This window comes from Elgaria multicarinata, chromosome 7 (genome assembly GCF_023053635.1).
Source record: "Elgaria multicarinata webbii isolate HBS135686 ecotype San Diego chromosome 7, rElgMul1.1.pri, whole genome shotgun sequence".
NCBI classification, from domain to species: Eukaryota; Metazoa; Chordata; class Lepidosauria; order Squamata; family Anguidae; genus Elgaria; species Elgaria multicarinata.
In genome coordinates this window covers 33267961-33287782 of record NC_086177.1, presented here as the reverse complement: position 1 = coordinate 33287782, position 19822 = coordinate 33267961, and positions in this window count along the sequence as shown.

Here is a 19822-nt window from a genome sequence, read left to right as displayed (position 1 = left end):
GGTACAGATGCTCCTGATCAGTAGGCAATTTTAGACCTTGAACTTCATGACATTACCGGGGACCCTTACAAATAAAGACACAACCTTTTTGCAAACCCTGATTAAGAAGCAATACTCTGAGCATGAGCAGTTTTGCATTTTAAACCCTAGAATATCGTAACTAAAGCAATATAATGCCCTTGCTTCTGTTGCCCTGCATTTACATGGGAATAAGCACTATTTTGTTGTCAAAAAGAATTTATTCTAAAGTAACAATAATAAAATGAGCATCTGTAACCATGTATATGTCCAGCTGGCCACCCCTGCTGATGCTAGACCTGTTGCCACTGCACTCATCACCTGCCACTCTCTGGGTGGTCATCTCCCCCCCACACCCAAAAAAATGTGGACCCCGGACTTCAGCACCAAAGTTCAGCCCTAGCTGCACAGCTGGATACAGGAGATTGCTTCCAAATGTGGTTTTAAACATTGGGCATGTCTAGAAGGGGCGATATCCCAGGGATCATCCTGGGATTGTCCCTGTGCATCCACATGAAGCACAGGGGATCCCGGGAGCAGGGAGTGATGATACCTCCTTTTCCCTGGGATATAGCCCTACACTTTAATCCCGGTTCTTCTTGCGGTCCCGGGATGATCTCAAGACCACAGGAGGTGTGGCCGGGCATCCCATTTTCATCCTGGCTCCTTGCGAATAACTGTGAGGAGCCGGGAACCAGTCACGGGCCACGGAGCTCCTCAGGAGCTCCGTGCCCATCACAGGTGGGGGGGGGGGAAGCGGGAGGTGTTTTTTTTTTTAAAAAAAAAAACCTTTTGCGTTGGAGTGCTCCTGCCCTCAGTTTCGATTATAAAAAATGGCTGGCGCGACGTTCTCTTCCTCCTGGGAGGTTGCGCACCACGTGTCGACTGAGGGGGAGGATCTCGCAATCACCATATTGTGAAATCCTCCCCCCTCCACAGGTAGGTCTAGACATGCCCCTTGTCATCGTTTTATGATATTATCTATTTTAAGGGCTACTAGAAGGCCCAAAAGTGGAGTGCACATTTAAAATTAAGTGTTGTCCGAAACACAGAGCAATAGCAAACCCTCTGCTATCTAATTCTCTCAGAGTAATTTGCCTGGCAGCTTAAGTTCATATGAAAGCTCTTGAGTTACAAAATAGACTTCCTTAGAAAGAATGACCCATTCTGTAAGTACCCGCTTTCCCATTACATCGATTGTGATGTTTTCAAAGAGTTTAATGGTTTGTAACTAGTCAGCACCCAACTGATGTGACTAAAAATATTTGCCGTAGTGTTAATTTTGTTCTCCCTTGCTTGCTATCAATAGCTAGAAATTTAACTGAGGCTAGATCAACACTACTGCTTTATAGCGGTACTGAAGTGCACTGATAACTGTTCGGACACAATCCACATTCCAGATACCGCTTTCATCGTGTTATTTCCTGCTTCCTATTGCACATTCGTAATGATTTGACAAAAGGTGTAGATCTGGAATAACTTTGTATTGAAGAAAAGTCTAATGTGAAAACTATTTGAATAGAAGCTCAACAGATAAACATATCAGCTTGCCTATTTTATATCTCTGTTCTGGTGCCTTTACACATTTAGACTGCAATCCTATACATACAAGTGGGGATATGCTCCATTGAGGTCTATGGGTCTTACTTTTGAGTAGACATATATAGGATTGCGTTGTCATGCCCTAGACCAAGCAGACTCCCCTCCAGTCTCAATTTGTGCTTCTTGCATGAAATGAGAATTTGACAAAATATTGTGTTGAGTTGCTCAGTATGCAACTATACATTTAAAAGACCATCTGGGTTAACTAGCTGCATCACAAGATGTCGATTGGCAGAAGTGTCTAGGAGTATATTATTTGAGAGCACACTGTAGACAGTCATATTGTTGTTCTGCAGTAAAAGTCACTGGCTTTTATTATATTCACTTATGACTATGAAGTGTAAGGGAGGTTAGACATCTACCATTCATCATAAAACAGCTTGGCCTTGTAATTTGTACAGGGAAAACAGTAGTCCATTTGCCACATCCAAAGAAAACACATGTACCATATTTCCAGTCTGTGTAGAGGCCACTAGGAGAACCAAGCCAGACGGCAGCCATTTCACGGTGGCAATCTGCTACTAACCATCAGAGCTGCTATGCCAGACATCAGCTGAAAAAGAAGAGTATTCGGACCGAAGCTCATCAGGAGACTGATTGTCGGACAGCTGCTCAGCTCAGGCTATTTGCTTTGCAACCACCATTCTCCCCGGCATGATGTTCTGATTGTGGCAAGCTATGGTATCGGCTGCCCGAGCTGGGCTATGGGAGCTTATTCGCAAAATCAGCAGAATAGCGCAGAAAGATGGGTTAGATATTTGAAAGGTACAACACACTCAGTGAGTTAGATATCTGAAAGGTACAACACACACACACACACACACACACACACACACACACACACACACACTAACTAAAGGCTCCCTGCACATAGAAAACTAGCAGATCATGGAGAAAATGAGCCCAGAATTCTTTGCCTGATGCTAATTTCTATGAGCTTTAAAGCGAGCAGGTGATGAAGACTCGGGGTGACACCATGGCCTTCATAACAGCAGCAGAAAGGAAAAAGTTGTGCTAATTAGCTAGCTGGGAGGATTCACTGTTCAAACAGTGGGGGCTGGTGGATCCACTTTCAGTGGGGCTGTGATTCCATTCTGGGTTTCAGTCAGAACTGTAAAAACTACAAAGAAGTATTTTGCTGAAGAAAAATGTAAAGAAGTGTTTTCTAAAGAAGTCCTTCAGGATTTATTTTTTCTGAAGAAGTGTTTGAAACAAGTTATAAACCAGTATACTTGTAAAAATATTAAATATTCCTAATTCCATTAGTATATTTCCAATTCCATTGAGATATTTTCTTCATAATTGTTTTGACTCAAATATATTCATTACTTTCAGGATTTTACCTTGAATTTATTGTCTTAAATGCTTCCTGTGCCATTATGGCACCCTTTGTGCCTTAAAACCAGTCAGTGCAGAACCATTTTCAGAATAGCTTAAAGCTGATCACTGTTTTTCATTGTTCTCTCAATGAGCCCCAGTTTTTCTGGCCGAAATTTTTGCATGCAACAATCCCTGCTCACCCTCACAAACGTCATAGTATGAAGTGAACAACAGTGTCTGCTACCACTAGCTTAGAATTCATAGAAGAAAACCCAGCCCAAGTTCATAGAGCAAAAAGCAGCATCATATAGTTAAAAGGAACTTTTTGATATATAGGCGGTACGTATGTATGAAACAAATTCATTTTTATTTTAAAGCATGCCTGAATTTTTTGTCATGTGTAGCGCAGACAGTAATAAAAGTGACAGCTAAATCAGGACAAATAGCTCAATGTTAGCGTAAACTAGAGCATGGCTCTTTCACCTTAGATGACAGAATCGCAAGTCCTGTTCTCCCCTGAAGTTAAATGTGATGCTCTCTTGTATCAAACGTTTGGCACCTTTTCCTCTCCAGGACTTGCAGCCGCAGCCCCAAATGTAATTTGAGTTAATATATGAAACGTGCTTGGTAAATAGATACTTATTGCCTGCAAGATAAATAGTCAAAATATATCAAATCTTGCAATGTTTTCAGAAGATGACATTATGCTTGTTCAGTGGGATCCTGGGAATGAAATGAATACTGCTTATTTTTATTTATTTTTAATGGCAGTGCATTCATCTGGCCCTTAGGAGACCACTACCTCACTGAAGAACAAAATGGCAACATACTTCCATGGATAAGGGCACAATCCTACGCTCGGTTGAAAATGGCTGCAGCATTTTAAGATTTGGCATTAAGTTATCTGCAGTGGCATTGGCAAATCCTGGAGATACGCCACCGCCAGGGACCGTATACTGGCAGAAAGTGATGCCAGTGTGTCTGCACAACAGCAGATAAAAATGGGCAGCATCAGTGGGCATAATGAGGTAGAAGTAGGCTCCGCATTAATCCTATACTCTCTCAGGCTCAACTCCTGGTAGAAGAAGCAGTATAAATTAAAAACCACTGTCTGAACCAATGGAGCGCTAAGACCCCCTACTCAACCCAACTTCTCCCACTCTGCCCACCTTGCCACAAATGGCTTTAGGATTCAGACTAAATTTGCACCCAATAACCCAATACCCCCATTGCTTTCATAGTGCTTGGAGTTTGTGTTTAGTTTTGTTGATTGCTTTTTATTGTTCTTTTCTACTGTGGTATTTTAATGTTCTCATTGTAATGTGTGTGTGTGTGTGTGTGTGTGTGTGTGTGTGTTAAAAAAAGCTGTTTTGTTACTATTCTAACTTTTTGCAAGGTGCCCTGGGAACCTGTTAAAGGCTGGGGTTTAAATCAATAGCTCAAATGAATAACTAAGGGCACAATCCTATGCATGTTTAGACAGGAAAAAATGTCCTGCAGCTCCCAGCACTCTCCATTCAGAATATCTGGCTGGGGAATGCTGGGAGTTGTAGGACATTTTTTCTGCCTGATTGTGCCCTAGAAATACCCATAGTAAGGTATGAACCTCTTCCAGGGTTTCTCAAGTGATAAGGCACATAGCACGGAGCTGTATCTTCTTCTTTTTACATGTTCCGTTACACATAGAAGTGAAAATAAAGGAGTGGCAGAAGGTCATGATGGATCTTCTGGTAGATCGCTGAGAGATTTGAAACAGATCGGCAAGGATGTCTGACTTAAAAGGGTTTAGCAATAGCAGCACCAAAGTAATTCTTCTCCCTTTAATTATATTGCTGCAATGAATAAAGCTCAGGTTAACGAGGAGTGCCTGCTCCCTCAATCCCTTGCATACAAATGGCTTCTACGGCCATGTCTTGACGGTGGCGCAAGCCCTCAAACCACCGCGTTTACACTCCTTCGCATTGTCCCACGCAAAGAAGAGAGCATGGGGGTTGTGACAGGAGGGGAGGGAGGAACCACTCTACAGCACCACCGGATGTGCACCGCTGCGGCTCAGCGCTTCCGTCCTTGTTTCCCCCTTTACCTTGCTCGCCTCTGTGGGTATTTTACAAAGGTAGATTTGTATTCTCACTTGGTTACCTTTGGCTCAAGACCTTAAGTGCTTGGCAGCTCTCCTCCATTCTTCTTATAAATTGATCTTGACTCTCCCCAGAGGAGGTGGGGAGGCAGCCCAGTGGCTGAAGGAGAGAGCATGGGGGTTGTGACAGGAGGGGAGGGAGGAGCCGCCTACCCCATCTGGTGCTCCAGTGCCCCATCTGTTGTTGTTTTATGATTTTGCGCAGAGGCGGCCCAGGGTAATGTCCCCAGCCTTTTCTAGTAGAAGATCACAGTTTGGACGTAGGACCTCCTGCACGTGCTGTTCCACACTGAACAGACTTCTCATGCAATTTCCTTGGCGATCGCTGGGTCTGAGGGCTGGTAGCCAAGAGACAACAGAGAATGTCCCATCATGCGCCCTTCTCCTTTGTGGCTGAGTAATTAAAGAGGTGCTCTGTGGAGCATGCCGTGGGGGCTCTGGCCGTGCCTGCGTCTTTTCTTTTGACTCTTGTTAGGATTGTTGCTAGTATGCAGGCATGCAATAGGCGGACTTGGCCTTGCCTCCATCATGCCCCTCTGGTACTAGAGTTGGATGAGTCTATTTGTGGTCTGGGTCACTTTTGCATGTGTTCACTCATTGGTCCTCTGTCCAGTCTCTGCATTTCATCTGTGACTTTAAATAGCCACACCAAAAAGTGCATTTAAGTACATAAGAACATAAGTAGTGCTATGCTGAATCAGACCAGGGCCTAATCTACACGAAGCAGGAAATTGCACTGTGGGCTTTGCTAGACCTGCTGGGATAAGCCGGCAGGGAAGCGGGGCGACCGCGCGCTGATGTTAGTGTGCGCCGCCTCGGCTTCCAGACGCGGGACGCACAGGGACTTCAGGATCCCTGCAGCATCCGCCATTTTTTTTTTTTAGTTTAAAGGGGCCACGTGCGGCCCGAAGACTCCGGACCAGGTAAGTCCATTTTTTTTAAAAAAAATGAAGCCCCCCCTCCCTGTCCCCCCCCTTGCCCTGGCAGCGCCGCTCGCCTGCTTGTTTGGGCGGCGGCGCCCGGCGCTAGCTCTCTCACCCACCCTCCCCCCTTGCCATCCCCCCTTGCCATCCTTCCCCCTGCCCCTCTCTTCCCCCCCCCCCCCGGCCGATGGGCACAGCGCTCGTATGAGCGCTGTGCCAGGTCCATGGCTTTTATGGGCTACTCGTGAGTAAGTGAGTAGCCGCAAAAAGCCACAGACCTTCCTTGACATTTCGCAGCTCCGGCCTGAGGCCGGGGCTGCGAAAAAGGCGCGCCATAAACGACTTCGCTTATGGCGCGTTAGAGGAGGCCTCAGTGCGGCCTGGGCCCGGATTCCCCTGTGCGTCATCTGGACGCACAGCAGGGAAACCTGGTCTCAAGGCGCGCTAAGGCCTCGTCTAGGAACGCCCTATGAAAGCGGTATGAAAGAGGCAGTATATTAGAGGCAGGAGCCACACTACTGCTTTATAGCAGTATTGAAGTACACTGACAAGTGTTGGGGCCCATTGACACATACCACATGCCACTTTCATACTGCTATATCCTGCTTAGTGTGGCTCCTGCCTTTTATATACCGCTTTCATACCACTTTCATAGTGCAATATCCTGCTTCATGTAGATTAGGCCTGAGGATCCATCTAGTCCAGCACTCTGTTCACACAGTGGCCAAACAGCTGTTGACAAGGGACCAATGAAGCAGGACATGGTGCAACAGCACCCTCCCACCCATGTTCCCCAGCAACTGGTGCACACAGGATTACTGCCTCGGATACTGGAGGTAGCACATAACCATCAGGGCTCGTAGCCATTGATAGCCTTCTGGTCTGGGTCACTTTTAAAACACACCTTTAAAAATGGACTTTCTCTCAAAATGTGAATTTTGAAATGTACTTTGATGTTGTTTGTTTTTGTTTTGTTGCCAAAAACTGCAAAAATAATAATAATTAAATTGGAATATTTGGGGCAAATGTAGTGGAGGCTGGTGGGTCCAATGTCATTTGGGTAGTGAAACCACTCCGGGTTTCAGTCAGAATCAGTTAGAACTCTAAAGGAGCTATCCAAGGTGTGAAGTTCTGACTGGTTCTGACTGAAGCCCAGAGCAGATGCACCATCCCATCAACATGGGAACCACCAGCCCCCAATGGAGGTATGAAAGCCAGGGGACGACCAAGTTCAAATCTCCATATTAGTCTGGGAAGTGCAGATCAGGCCAATTCAGCTCAGTGGCAGCGCACATGTTTCGCAGGCAGAATATCCCAGGTTAAATCTATGGCTTCTCAAGGTAGGGCTAGGAAGGACTCCTGCCTGAAATGCTGGAGACCTGCTGCCAGTCAGTGTAGACAATACTGGACTAGATGGACCAGTGGCCTGACTCAGTTTCCTGTGTTCCTGTATTAGAATTCACAAAGATCGAATGTCTCAAGCGTCCCTAGTGTGAACCGATCCCACCAATTTCCCATTCCTCAGCCACCTCTGTGCCCTAAGAAGTGAGTCTACTAAGCATTTTTCATTCCCATTGTGAATCTGTTTGTAAGCCAAGGCCCAGCCGTACATTACAAACAATATGTGTCTGCCCCTAAAAGCAGCAGCCCAATCAGTGGTGAAGACCATTTAGTCCATTTTAATGTATATCCTGCTGCACTTAATGGTCTTACATATATGCCCACCCTTTAGAGTTGATCTAAGCGTCATCATTCTCTCCTCCCCCCACCACCACCAGTCCATGCTTTACAATGGCTTAAACTCACTTAAATAATAGCACCATCAGGACTATAGAAATAATGTGGAGTTTGCTTCTGCTGCCCTGATGCTAAACACATTTACTTGAGAATAAGCACAATTTGCTGTAGAAAAGGATATCTTTTTAAATAATAATAATAATAATCTGTAACCATGTACACGCCTGCCTAGCCTTCACCCTGTTTATAACACAGGGGTAGGCAATTTTTTGGGTTGTGGAAACATCTGGCAATTTGAGAAACTTTCCTGGGGGCCACCACAAAATGGCTGCCATGAGAGGTGTGGCAAAAGGCAGAGGCAGGGTCTGAGCGCCAACACAATAAGCAAATCCTTTGAGCCCACACTTGTCAGCGGTAGATTAAGGGAATTGGCACCAGTAGGAAGGTAGAGGAAAGAGCCGACCTCTGGTGCTGTGTATAGATGAACAATGAACTTTTTATTTTTGTAATGATATGAAAATACTCATTATATATCATTACAAAAATAAAAAGTTCATTGTTCATCTATACATGGCACCAGAGTTCGTCTCCCTTTCCTCTACCTTCCCACACTTGTCAGCACCAGCAAAAACCTTTTCTCAGCAATCTCAGTTTCTGGTTAGAAAAGTAGTTAATCAAAATAAAATGTGGGAGAACTTAGTGGGCACCAAGAAAGGGGCCCAGGGGCACGTTGGAGCCCACAGGCACCAAGCTGCCTACCCCTACTATAACGTGTGTGTGTGTGTGTGTGTGTGTGTGTGTGTGTTTAAATCAGAAGTAAGGATTATTTGGCGAGCAGCTCCAGCCCAGTGAGTCCCAGAATACTTATGCCAGTCCAGCTGTTGACATTGGTCTGGGCCTGTTTGGCATTGGCCCCATCAACTGCCACTCTCTGGGCAGTCATTTGATCCTGAGCAGCCGCAGTCGCATCACTGAACCCAAAGTCTCCTTGCTGCCGCTCTTCAATATTGCTTAGGTGAAAAAGGTCAAATGACATGATATTACTGCACATAGAGTGCCCCCTCCCCCCACCCCCGTAGCAAATGCCAGCCAGTGAAGTGGCCATTATGTTGTTCTTCCTGGATGAAATATTTCCATGAGGACGCAGGGGAGGAGAGAAACAGACTGGCTGTGGGTGCTAGTTCCTTGTAATGCATGAGGTGGAACTAAATATATCCCGCTTGCGTGTTTGTCCAATGTTTTCTGGTGTGCGGGCAGTGGCGCTGAATGCATGGCATGGATGGCTTAGGGACGGCTCTTTTCTGTGTGAAAAAACTAAGCCATTTTTCCTGAGGCATCGTGGGATGCAAAGGCTGACTGTGCAGCTCTGAATGCGTGAAGTAACTCTAGAACATGTACGTTGTTCTTTAAACTGTCCTTTGGCAAAGTGCCCGATCCTAACTATGTTTCCTCAGAAGGAAGTTCCACTGATTTTTTCCCCCAGTGGGTTTTACCTCCAAGTAAGCATTCATAGGACTGCAACCTTTGTTTCAGATGGGAGTGGGGAAGAGAGGAGCACTTGTTAACCAGCACTTGTGGGTTGCCAAATCTTCAGGGAGAAGGAGGCTGGCTCCATGACAATCCTACGGCTAATGGCTTACTTAATAAATGCTTGCAAGTCAAAATCTATTTTTATTCAGCTCGTTTTGTGTGTGAGGGGATGGCAGGTTAGTAATCTGTACTCTCAGACTGCCATCTTCTGGCGAAGACTTTGTCTTCAGCCAGTACCTCTTGTCAGTCCATCCTCCTCGCCTCACTTTGACAGACAGGATGCAGCTCGGCCTGTCACACATTGTTCAAATAATTTGCGCTCTCCTTCCCAAATCCTTGACTTCTCCGTTAATAAAGACGGATGGTTCTAAGGCAAGCCTGAGCCAAATTCAATATGCCTATTTTGTAATGTCATATGAATTGCATAAGGAACAAACCGCCTTGCTTGACCTCGAGTTTAAAAAAAAGAAGAGGGGGAAAAGGGGAAAGAAAAACAAAGTTACTGTCGTGGCTTTGAAATGAGCAAAGTCATCTAATAACATCCAGAAGAAGGGAAATCATTTCTGTACAGCTGGCCAAGGGTTACGGCTGAGATGTGAGAATCGTGAAATAACAAAACAAAAAAAACAAAAAAAAGCTCTTTGCCAACTGTACCTGATTATAATAGCGTGGCACTAGTATTTATATCTAGCTCTAATATAGCTTGGCAGTTCCTACTGGGTTTAAGTAAATAAATGGTTGTGCAAGGATCGTTTTCAGTTCACCGTCAAATATGGTCTGAAATTGTATTTATTTTTTAAAGACAACTATTGATCCATTGCAGCCATTCCGTTATGACTTGCGCTTCCTCAAATGCCTCTTAGATCATTTTCACAAGACCGTATTCCTTCCTCCATGGGTTAGATCACTTGGCCCACTGCCAACCTCACAAGGTTTGCCTTAACCCTTCGGCGGCTACTCAGGCCACGCTGTAATCTTGCAATGTCAGTTTAATGGCAGCAATGTTTCACTTGAATCAATAGAATGTCACCTGAAACATCCAGAAGCACATTCGAGTGGTGACCTGCACCTTGTACAGTCATTTATACTATCTACCTAATGTACTCATAGAAGCAGAGAATGTCCCGCACAAACACACACAATATATATATATATATATATATATATATATATATATATATCTTGCAGTGCTGCACTATTACCACCACCAGAGCACAGATGTATTTCTGTTACAGTTAAGGCTAAAGCCTGGTTCATATACTCCTCCCATTTTATGTAAATATCACCATATGCGTGCGCACACGCACACACACAAACTATCAGGGGATATTGGTGTTAATAAGCTGCTGATCTAGAGCATTGGTTGAGTTTGGGTGAAATTCATAATCTGAGCACTTAGCAGAGAATTATGGGAACTAGTATCATGGGAAGGGAAGAAGTGAGAGATAGAAACCCTAGTTATATGTTATTTTCCAGATCATCTAAATATATGTTATTATATATCACCATTTAAAAATTAAAAGCAGACTTTTAAGCTATCCCAGGAATGGCCATTTATGTATCTTGAAGTCCATAAGAAAAATCGAGCACAAATACTAGCTGATACACACACAACCCTAGTTCCCAGGAACTTTATACCCCTTCCTGCTCTAGGTTTTCAGTGACCCTCAACCTCCATGTCAATAACACACATACACACACACACACACACACACACACACACACACACACACACCATTATGGTAGCAGCCTAGGCTCCTCTCTACTGATGTCCACTTTCAGTGAACAGGCTGGTGGGACCTTCTGCAAACAGCAGAGAAGAAGAAGAAGCGGTGATGACAGAAACAAAGGAAGAAGCCAAAGGATGAAAAGGGGGAAAGAGGCAGTAGTGAGGAGTGGAACTCACAGGTCCAAACACTGCAGTTTCCCAATATTGTGCAATAGCCCTGCCTCCAACAGGTAATTTTAAGAGGAGTCCAGACAATGCTGTCTTCCATTTACAACCCTCCTTTGTTTTTCCATCTTCCATCTTTTTTTCTTACCACAAAAAAAAGAAAAAAGAAAAAAAAACAATTGAGGGGAAGACAGAGTAGCTGCACAATATCTTTCGACCAGAGCCAGATTTAGGGACAAGCCAAGTAATTTATTTATTTATTTATTACATTTTTATACCAGCCAATAGCTGAAGCTCTCTAAGCCATGGCTTAGGGCCTCATATTATAAGGGGGTCAAAGTATGTTAGAGCTAACTAAGGCCATAGCTAGACCTAAGGTTTATCCCTGGATCGTCCAGGGGTCAAACCTGTTCATCTAGGTGACACACAGGGGATCCAGTGCTCAGGCAGGGGCGAACCCTGGATCATCCCAGGATAAACCTTAGGTCTAGCTGTGGCCCAAGAGACAAAACCACTTTGGCTTAAATAAGTTTGAAAGTCTGGTGGGACTTACAGAAGAGTTGCCTTATATAGTGAAAGCATGGCAATGCAGCATTTAGTATTGGAGGCAATCAACGCAAAGTAGAGACAGTTTAAAAGAAGTTCAAATCAACTTACTTTATTAGTCCTTTTATACACATTTTCAGAGAAGGCTATCTAGCACTGTTTAACTACAAGCACCCCTTAATACTGGGTGGGGCCCTTTCATTACCCTTCCTATTATAATGCAATACACTTTTTCCTCTTTATTTTTATGGTATGGGACCTCAGAATCGGGATATGGCTTAGGGCTTCAGCATGTCTTAATCCTGCCCTGCTTTTGACTGGCAGTGCTAAGAGTTGACTGAGCTCGATTAGACGAGTGTTTTATTGCACACTTGTTGCTGGGCACTCATGGATTTTCATGGGTCCCTCTCACGATGCCGTCTTCCTCCCGTGCACCTCCCGCCCCTTCTAGCCTTCCTCACGTCACAAAAAAACCACCCAGAAAGTTCAATATATTTCTAAAAATGGAAGTTGCAGCTATCTCCTGTTGTGTGCTGGAGAAGCAGAGCGATCAGAACAGCCCACTGAATGGGCTGTGTGCATGTTGTTTACTTCCTCTTTTGAAAGAGGAAGTATCAAGCAACAAAAGCGGGGGTGTAGAAGTGACGGTAGGGAAGTGTGATTACCCCTCATCTGATGGAACTCGCTGTATTACTATTATTTATATATTGCCCCATAGCCGAAGCTCTCTGGGCGGTTCACAAAGATTTAAAAAACCCATTCATTTTCAAACAAGATTTTCCATATATCACCAGGGTGAAAGGACTGCTGTCCAAAGAAAACAAGTGCAACCCCACACACACACACCACTGGATTTTCAGAAGTGGTTCCATGATTCTTTAGATTGAGGCCATTCTTTCCAGTCCCTAAAAATAGATTTTGTATGGTGATATAAATTTGTGAAGGGGAAAAAAAGTTAACTTTAGGAAACTTTGGAGAGTAATTTATTGCTACAGAAGAAGAGGAGTAAAAAAAACCCTTAACTTCGATATTTCCATTTACATCTTTTAATTATGGGAAGGTGAAGAGAATTGAAGAGCCTTTAAAATAAAAGGATAATATGTAGGGATGTGTAGAATTCCCCCTGACAGATTTCTCAGGTCTCACTGATGCCCTAATTTCATTGAAATTCCTGAGAACTTTTGCCCAGACAAGAATCTTCAAATTCCATTCAAAATTTTGCTTTAGGAGAAATTCAGTGGCAACCCCAAAATAACTCCCCCTGCAAAAAAAAAACCCTCAACCCTACCTTTCACTAGTCTCACAGAAATACTTTAACCTACCCTCAACATTCTCCAGACACCTTTGCCCAAGCAGGAACTTCCACATTTACCTAGGAACATCACCTAAGGTGAAATTCAATAGTGATTCTAAGGCTAGACCTACCCTATTGCTTTATAGTGGTATTGAAGTGCACTGATAACTGTTGGGGCACATTACACATTCCATATACCATTTTCATTGGGTTATTTCCTGCTTTTTATTCCATATTCATAATGATTTCATGCAAGGGTTAGATCTGGTCTCAAATGTTATTTCCATGTAAGGTTATCAGAATTTTTTTCCTAGCGGGGCTCCTTTGTCCTTAATAGCTCTGGGACAACTGCAAATCAGTATGCAAATATTGAGCAGGCAGGTATTTGCCAAAATCAAAATTCGGCAATGCCTCAGATGTATTGAATGTATCAGAATCTTGGGATTTTTGTCTTCAAAGTCCCTAACACTGCATTTACATTTGCCTCATGCCAAAAGAAATGTTCCTCACTGATTGCAGTGATATCATATATAATAGGAAAATGCATATAGGCCGTTGAAACTGGGGGCACTATGAGTATTGCGGTTCAAGAAATATTAAATGTGCATTGTTTTAATTTTGTTTAAGTATTGTTCAAAAGAACATGTGCAGGATATACAGATATACTTAGTAATTTCCTTCAGCGAACAGGAAAAGTCAGCAACAAGCATTCCTGTCAGCCTTCCAAAGAAGGAACAATATACTCATTCACTGACAAAAGGGATTGTTCCTGTGTATGATCTCTGCCTTTGGGCTTCAGGACAATGCCTTTTTTAGTGGTATTCATGCAAAGCTTGGTTGCAATTAGGTTCCTAATTTGCAGGATCTTTCAATTATAATGTTCAACGGTCACTTCATTGAACAGGAAATACAGCCATTGTCTTGTTCTGTCATATTTTATAAGGATGAAATCGTAAAGAAAGCACTGAGTGAAACAAGCTCCTTAGAAGTGGACTAACCAGTTTATTCTCAGACTGAAGATATAGACTTATACTGCCATAAAGGCAGCTTGTGAACTTCTAGGAAAAACAAAGACACACACACACACACAAAAGATAAGATTAGACCACTGTAAAGCTAATACTAATTTCAGAGTTTCATGAAGAATTTAATTGTTTATGTGTGGAAAGCATTAAGTTGGAATGGAACTATCTTTAAACTATACCCAACAAATCATCATCAAGGTTGCTGCCAAGACACTCCTGTCTGAGTGATCTTTTTCTTTTTTCTTTTCTTTCTTTTCTTTTTTTTTTGGGGGGGGGACATAACAAACACAAAGAGATAACTTTTAAAAATTATTTTTAGTGGTGTCATTTTCCTTCAGAATGCTGTGCCAAAGGAACTCTGGTTGTCCCCCTATGAAGGTTTGAGGCCTATTGAAGCAAGGTAATTGAGTCAGGCTTAGAAGCTGGGGGTTTTGTGTTAGGAGGAGGTATCCCTTAGAGGAGTAGTTTCATTTCTCCGGTTTATTTTCATTTCTCCAGTTAGGTTTCCTTTCTTCAAAATTGGAACAGTGCTTTCTATTTGGGGGAAGGAGTATAAAAGAGTGAAAGAGCCAGCCAGAAAAGAAACAGAAAAGTCAAGAGCATAAGGAAGCAGCAGCAGGGAAAAGCTAAAATGCAGCTAGGGTAAAGGACTTGAGTTTTGCAACTTTATTTTTCTTTTAACGTCTTTGTACCACTCAGCTCTGTTGACTAAATACCTTTAATTGTAATTTCCATGTTTTAATCACTAGCAAATGGTTGTGTTTAGCCACAAGTGTCTGGAGTGTCCTTCACCCCATGTCTATAGCCTAAACCACATGTTACTGGGAAGGGGAAGGTAAAAGAAGGAAGGTAGGACTCTTAAGGAGGTGGAGATCTTTAAAGAGTTGCTCAGGGGGTCCAGGATATAGAAGGAACCCTGACACCCCTTTTTTTTTCTATAAATCTCACTGGCATCTTAACAGAGCATCCCTAAATTGGAGGTGAGGGAATTTCTGTGGTGTAGAAACTACTACTTTCTTAGTGTTGCTGGCTCACTGCAACCAGGGTGGAAGAAACAGGGAAACTTTTTTTTCCTGGCAGCTTTCTTTAAACTATAATTGGTGGTACCAATAAAAGTGAAAATAACAACACCAGCTCCAGACTGGTATAGTTTGGAAGGCTGATGTATCGGCACATCAGGAGAACAACAGGGCTTTGGATCATGAAAATCCTATTAGAAACAAATGATGAATGAATGATTACATTATTGTGGCAGCAGGAAATCCTCTTGTACAAGAAAAGCTGTCTCTATTCATAGATCTGCTATTGGAAGCCCTAAACCGAAAAAACTTCCACGTACAAACTCCCATGTACAATAAAACTCTTGTAACTGCTCCAAGATAAGTATGGGTGGGGGAATTAATTCACTTTGAATTTTAATGCAACCTTACCTAATTTCACACTTTTGAACCAATATGAGAACTGAAGCTCAGTTATCCTTTGAAATTTGCATGTTTCCAAATTTTGCAATGGAGCTGTCTCAAGGTAGAGGACATGGTACACTTCCTAGAAGAATGCTCATTGTACACACAGCTGAGGAAGCAATATTTTGAAGCCTTAGTAGTTGGGTTCGAGGAAAACTCCTCTGTAATCATAACTCTATCACTATTGGCTAGTACAGATTATTATACGTCATATAGAACTGCCAAGTTTGTCAAACGGGCTCTGGAGAGACAGAAGTCACTGGCTGCCATAAAAGACTAAAGTTGTCGATATAATATAACATGTTGGCAAATATTGTTCAGGGGCAAGTCTACGCAGCGTTCCGAAGGTGCCCCGAAGCCACTTGAGGGCGCCCCGAAAACGCTTGTGTAGTATGTACCTTAATCGTCCCCAGAAGAGGCGGAGGAGGAGGAGGCGTCCTTCGGCAGCGCAGACTGCGGGCGGGCTGCTCCAGGCTCCGTTTCCCTTTAGCCAGCAGGCCCTGCGAGAGCTCTCAGCAGCGGGGCTGGGTCGTGGGAGGGAAGAGAGCGGACGGGTGAGGAAAGGGGAGGGCGCCTCCCACGCCCCCGGGACCGCGCAGGGGCCTCCGCCACCGCCCCTTCCCTCGCCCGTCCGCTCTCTTTCCTCCCACAACCCAGCCCCGCTGCTGGGAGCTCTCGCAGGGCCTGCTGGCTAAAGGGAAACGGAGCCTGGAGCAGCCCACCCGCAGTCTGCGCTGCTGAAGGATGCCTCCTCCTCCGCCTCTTCTGGGGACGATTAAGGTACGTACTACACGAGCGTTTTCTGGGCACCCTCAAGGGGCTTCGGGGCGCCTTCGGAACGCTGTGTAGACGTGGCCCAGGATTACAAAATGTTTTAACTTGCTCTTGTTAGCCACTTTATTAACACTTTGTATTTTGGCATTTCTTCTGGCTGAGAGGAGTATTTCATTACGTTTCTGTATGTGTATGGCCTGATTGGCTAATAAGAAATAAACTGTTGTTGTACCAACCAACCTTCCATATAGCTGTTAACGAGAAAGAACTTATCAGAAAAAAGAGGTGGCAACTCTGACAAAGCATGGCAAAGATGACTGAATCACAGTGATTGAAACCCAGTCCTTTAAGATCTAAGAACTGAATTCCTTCAGTTCAGGATCTCTTCTTGATTCTCCCAGAGTGCAGGACACGGAATAATGGGCTCAAGTTAAAGGAAGCCAGATTCCAGCTGGACATCAGGAAAAACTTCCTGTTAGAGCAGTGCAGCAATGGAATCAGTTGCCTAGGGAGGTTGTTGGCTCTCCCACACTAGAGGCCTTCAAGAGGCAGCTGGACAACCATCTGTCAGGGAAGCTTTAGGGTGGATTCCTGCATTGAGCAGGGGGTTGGACTCAATGGCCTTATAGGCCCCTTCCAACTCTGCTATTCTATGATTCTATACTGGATGGAAACACTAAGTTTCACTTTCACCCACATTTTATTTATTTATTTTTCAATCTCAAAATATTTCTGTCCCATTTATGGGGGAGGGGGGGAAATGTGAATTCTGATGTTAGAAATGAAAATCCCAGTGGAATTGCTTGAAAGAAAGTGCTGTAGCAGGAGGATCTAGCAGGAGGATTGGCAGGAGAGAAAGCCAAGTGGAAAGAGACTGAGGAATAGACAGGAAAGCTGAGAGGCATCACGCAGGCATGATTAGAATGTGGCTCTTCTCCAGGCAAAGACCCAGGCTTGAGAAGCAACATTTATAGACAAGCCAGAACAATAGGAATTCAAATGAGCTGCCTGGGTGAGGTAGTCTAAGCTGGAACATGGAGGATTTTCAGATGACACAAAATTTGCAGATGACACAAAGTTGGGTGGGATAGCTAATATCCTGGAAGACAGAAACAAGCTTTAAAGTGTTCTTGACAGGCTGGAGCACTGGTCTGAAAACAACAGAATGAAATTTAATAGGGATAAATGTCAAGTTCTACACCTAGGAAAAAGAAACCAAATGCACAGTTACAAGATGGGGGATACTTGGCTCAGCAGTACTACAAATGAGAAGGATCTTGGAATTGTTGTAGATCACAAGCCGAATATGAGCCAACAGTTTCACACAGAGGAGGTCCGGGATATCTTCTCACGCATCCCAGAGCTCAGAATAATGGGCTCAAGTTACAGGAAGCCAGATTCCAGCTGGACATCAGGAAAAACTTCCTGACTGTTAGAGCAATATGACAATGGAACCAATTACCTAGGGAGGTCGTGGCCTCTCCCACACTAGAGGCATTCAAGAAGCAGCTGGACGACCATCTGTCAGGTATGCTTTAAGGTGGATTGCTGCATTGAGCAGGGGGTTGGACTCGATGGCCTTATAGTCCCCTTCCAACTCTACTGTTCTATGATTCTATGAATATAACTGTTTTTGCTTTCTGTCAAGCAAAAGTGGAACACTCAGTGATGGAAAAATTCAGCCATGAAGCTCAGTTGGTGACCATGGGTCTTATTGTTTATCACCATTACCTACCACAGGGTTGCTATGACAATAGAATGGGTGGGAGAAGAACCAAGTTCTCCATCCTTTGTTTGTCAGAGAAAAAGACAGTGTTATTTTTAGAAATGTCATAAATAATTATTCCTGGCCAGCCCTGGCATGTAGGGAGAAGTGTGTCAGGCCCAACACCTGGGGACTTTGACTACAGGTAGAAGTTTGAAGGTTCAGATCCACAACACAAATTTGAAGGATTGAGGCCTTTGTTGAAACTGTCCACAGATCGCTAATAGCAGTGGTTGATCTCATTCCTTTCTGGATCAGCCCGACAGAGCTACTACCAGGTTAGTCTTAACTCTTCTTTGGCTTCAATCAACTCTTCTGTCAGTCCCCATGTAGGAAAGTTCAGGTCTGATATAAAGAAGCTATTTAGTTGATATTTTCAAACAATTACACTGAATGCATTTCTCGTTATTGTTCAGTCATGTTTTTGAAATAAAGCGCAGGGCTTTTTCTTGTACTTTACAACTCGATTTCAGCAAAATAAATAATAACGCATTTCTAATTTTGAACATGCATGCTTATGCTCTCATATTTTCATTGACACCCAACACCCCCCACCTCAAGACTTTGTGCATGTCTGTATTTGTGCAGCATTGATTTCTGAATAAGTTGCTACGGTGAGGTGTGATCAGTTATATGGACAAGCTCACTGCACTTTCTTATATCTGAAATATCCCTGGAGGCTTTCGCCATTTCTCAGTGTCATAAACGTTAATCTTTATAGACCCAAAGCCTAAAATTACAGTACAGTTTCTTGTTTATCTCATATATGCGAGTACTGCACAAGGTAGCAAGAACCCTATGTTTATAGGGCCTTGCTTTGACGGCCATTGAAGCCAGCAGCTATTATGAATGGGATATACTGAAATACTTAAATCATGTCCCCAAAAAGAATCTATGGTGGGGGAGGATACCACTGTCTCATACCATCGGATGCATCTAGCCCAGTACTGGAAGCAGCTCTCCAGAATTTCAGAGAGGATTTCCCCCCCAGTCCTTGTAGTCTCCAGACTTCATGCCATCTTGGAAGTAACCGTTAAAGTAGGAGTGGGCAACATGCAGCAGCAGCCACCATCCACTGCCCGCCACCCACCCACCCAAAGTAAAACATTTAAAGTTATATTTGTTTATTCAATTAGTAAAGTACTGGTTACAGGACCTGGAACAACTTCCCCTATGAGTAAAGGTTACAACAGGTGGGATTGTTTAGCTTATAAAAAAGGGGAGTGAGGGGAGACATGATAGAGGCGTACAAAATTATGCGGAGAAAGTGGATAGAGAGACATTTTTCTCCATATCTCATAATACCGGAACCCAGGGTCATCCCATGAAGGTGATTAGTAGGGGATTCAGATAAAAGCAAATACTTCTTCACACAGCACTTGGTTAAACAATGGAATTCGCTACCACAAGTTGCAGCGATGGCTTTAAAAGGGGATTGGACAAATTCATGGCTATACGCTACCTCCAGTATCAGAGGCAGTATGCCTATGTACACCAGTTACTGGGGAAGATAGGTGGGAGGGTGCGATTGCACTCATGTCCAGCTTGTGGGTTCCTGGTCGATAGCTGGATGGCCCCTGTGTGACCAGCATGCTGGACTGGATGGACCCTTGGTCTGATCCAGCAGGGCTCATCTTGTGTACTAATGGTTTTAGCACAGGTGAGCAATCAAAAACATGATTACCACTTGCAGACTATAATGGCACAGTACATTCTACCACTTCTGCACTTTACCATCTCTTTCTACTGCACAAGCCATAAAATGAGGGCAAAAGGAGACAGAGAGCAGCCAAC